Genomic DNA, 3,636 nt, shown 5'->3' on the forward strand with positions numbered 1-3,636 from the left:
TTTGTATCTACCCCTTTTGATGTTGGGAATTCTCTGATATTTTTTCGGCTGACGAGTACGAGCCATCTGTATTCACTGCATTTTTTGTAGCTTATTAAAGATGTCCTCGTACGAAACGATCGTACCGAGATTTTAATCCATTCTTGTTGCTTTTTTCCTATTTATATATATATATATATATATATATATATATATATACACACATACATACACATTTCTATAGCGTACAGAAGTCGATATGCATGCATGCATAAATGTATGTTTTTATACACATACACACACACGAGCGGAAACGCATACAGAGGCAGACCGATTTATATATTTTGCATAAATTATGATGCATTCCTAACTGGCACGTGTAAGTATGGAAAACTGTATATAGAGCATTCTTTGTTCTCTCGTGAATTAATTAGTTTATACATTCATTACTATAAGAATTAAGCACTTTAGAAGTTAATTAGGCTAAATAAGTTTCTTAAACAAAGATGTCTTCAAAACGACCTCATTTAACGACTGACTCGTTTTCTCTTTGCGAGGGTCACATAAAGACTGCAAGCTAGATATTGTTAACATGGCAAGCTGTGTTAGAAGTTAGTCTACCGTATGACTTGCATGGAATACTTTTGTTTTCAACTCCGTTTCGCTTTGTAACTCTGAACCGGTGAAACACTTCATGGATCACTTTTGAATAAGATTTTCCTCAGTTTTGTATGAAATAAGATATTTTCTTGAGTAGTAAGTATGAGTGCGTGTTTGTACGCGCGCGCGTATATATATATATATATATATATATATAAATCCTTTAAAATGTTTTAGCCCGAAGGCCGCGGTTCATCTAGTTTTCAGCTCACGAGCTGTGGCCATGCTGGAGCACCGCCATTTAAGAAATATGGTACGCTTCACGAATTTACGTATCGCCCTTGCGCAGGGGGCCATTTTCTTCTCTCTATCGTTCCAATTTTAGAATATGTACCGCCGTAGCTAGTACATATAAATATATATATATATAATATATATATTATATAGGGAATCTTACGAAAAAAAACAAAAGAGGAAGACAGTCGGTGTACAAAACAAACAGATGTATTAGTATAACGCTCAGAAATAGAAAAAGTCTTTTACGTTTCGAGCCTACGCTCTTCTACAGAAAGGTACACAGAAAAAAACAAGGAGAGAATCAAGGAGAGAAAAAAGGAGAGAAACAATGAGAGAATATATATATATATATATATATATATATATATATATAGAGAGAGAGAGAGAGAGAGAGAGAGAGAGAGATATTGAGCACACACACACACATATATATATATATACATATATATATATAGAGAGAGAGGGGGGGGGAGAAAGGAAGGATGATAAATAGATAGGTGTGTATATATACATAAGTACATGCATGATATGTACGTATGTGTGTGTGTCTGAGAATCTTTATGTATGTATATACCTAGTGTTAATAGCTTTCGTCTTTTTTTACTAAAGTATTACAGGAATATGCATCAGAAAATTTGTTGTTTTACATATATTACTCTCAATACTCCAGCCTATTTCCCATCACAATTATCTATAATAAGACATCATTATCACATACATCCCACCATTAGACTTCCTACAAATCTAAGAGAATAATAAAGCATCACAGAATTATATGGAAAAGGAAATTAATAAAAATGCATTATGAATTTATATATAATGATATTCGGCAGCTTGTATCGAAAATAAATCTTTACTTAATAGAAGTTTTTTGACGGTAATTTGTAATGTGTATAATTGACTTCCTTAGTTTACAGTGACTGTTCTTTAGTTTTTTGTTGTTTTTTTGGTTTTGGGGTTTTTTTTATAGCTACTTTTGTCACTACTGTTACTACTGATATTGTAATTACCATTTTTGCTGTTGTTGTTGTTGCTGAGTAGAAGTATGAACAAACGCATTGTAGTCTTGACCACCACGTTTTGGTCGAGTGTACATAAAAGACTACATTATCCAAGGTGTTCTGTTATTACTTTAAGATGGTAAAATGTGATGTGATGTAAGTAAAGAGATTTGGTTGCTATTTCTAGCAGTTTGAGCGACTAGCGTCGAGGCTCCTTCGTTGATGTCGCCATTGCTGTTTTTTAGTTAGGCATGATGGGTGCAAGTGGAGGGTTTTTAACGGATGAAGAAAGTAACGGCAACGCTGATGTTGTTGGAGGCGAAGCTGTTTCTCAAGAGCTGGATGTTGTTGGAAACCATTTCTTAGAATATTTGTTAGCAGTTACAGGTAACCATGGCAACGAAGATAAGTATCCCTCTCCTCGCTTTATTGCAATTAGTGGACCCGATAGCAGTAGCAGTAGAGGCGGCGGTGTTGGTGATAGTAATAGTAGTAGTAGCAGCAGTTTTAGTAGTAGTAGTTTTAGTAGTAGTAGTAGTAGTAGTAGTAGTAGTAGTAGTTATTGTTGTAGTAGTAGTAGTATTGGAGATGTTCCATTTAGTCATGATAATATTGCATCCCTTGTTGTTGGTCATATTGTAGCTTATGTGTTACTACTGCATGTTGTTACAATCCTGATCGATGATGATGTTGCAGCAATTGTTCTTAATGGAATGGTGAAGTTATACAGCTGGCGTTGATGCTGCTTTCTTCTGTTAGTAATTGGAAGTCATTCTTGGTTTCTTTTTTTTTTTTTTTTACAATTTCTATGTTTCTGGTACCGGTGTTTACATATTTTCCTTACATAACGCTACGCTCCAATTTTAAAGCAAAGTAGATAACGACAAGAATATCTGATAGATAAATTTATAAATAAGATATACTGAACAGCTATAATTACTGAAAAATGCTATAAAATGATTCCTTTGGCTTCGATAGAATATAATCAGGAAAAAGAAAAAAAAAAAAAAAGAAATTCAGACTGAGAACATTTTTCCTATTCCCATAGCAACTCAAAAATTACGAAAGAAAAATGTTTAGAATATAGCAATTCTTATTGGCTTCTCTGAATGTTATACATTTCCGTCATGATATATAAATATTGTGTATGTAAGTATATATGTTAAGCAAGTGTGCTTATGGATAATTGTGTGTTATGAGAGTGTGTTAAGAATTTATGCGTACGTATTTTAGTATGTGAGTGAAGAATGAACATATATTCCAAAGATGCATATATGAAATATTGTAATTGTCAAAGGGGAAGACTATTGTCTGCAATTATTTAATAACTACTTATGCAGCTTCTACACTGAAAATCCCTTGCAGCAAAAATAATGTGATAAGGTGCATGAAATAATTGCTAATGCTTGTACAAATTCCTATTATATACGTTAAACGCGTTCATTTAGTGTATGTGCTTAATGCATTGCGTATTGCCACGACTAATTAAAATTATCGTGTTTACCACATTAAATGAATTATCACTTAGTTCACTATTTATAACAATTGCAGGTCAGCCATATTAGAAGAGGTGAAAGCTACTGCGAGATTCCCAAAGTAAACTCTTTACTTCAATTCCCCGATTTTGTAGCTTTTTTTACTCTTTTTACTCTTTCACTTGTTTCAGTCATTTGAGTGTGGTCATGCTGGAGCACTGCATTTAGTCGAGCAAATCGACCCCAGGACTTAATCTTTGTAAGCCAAGTACTTATTCTATCGG

At 33.6% G+C, this 3,636-nt stretch overlaps 1 protein-coding gene and 1 non-coding gene across 3 annotated transcripts in view; both read right to left on the bottom strand.

Annotated features, from left to right (window-relative positions):
• LOC115212320 (inactive tyrosine-protein kinase 7) overlaps positions 1-3,636 on the bottom strand; it is a 262,230-nt gene that overhangs the window by 173,217 nt on the left and 85,377 nt on the right. The gene's annotated exons all lie outside the window — the stretch shown is intronic.
• Positions 884-988, bottom strand: LOC115212468. The gene has a single exon (XR_003881744.1). It is a non-coding gene; the product is annotated as a U6 spliceosomal RNA (small nuclear RNA).

This window comes from Octopus sinensis, linkage group LG5 (genome assembly GCF_006345805.1).
Source record: "Octopus sinensis linkage group LG5, ASM634580v1, whole genome shotgun sequence".
Classification (NCBI taxonomy): Eukaryota; Metazoa; Mollusca; class Cephalopoda; order Octopoda; family Octopodidae; genus Octopus; species Octopus sinensis.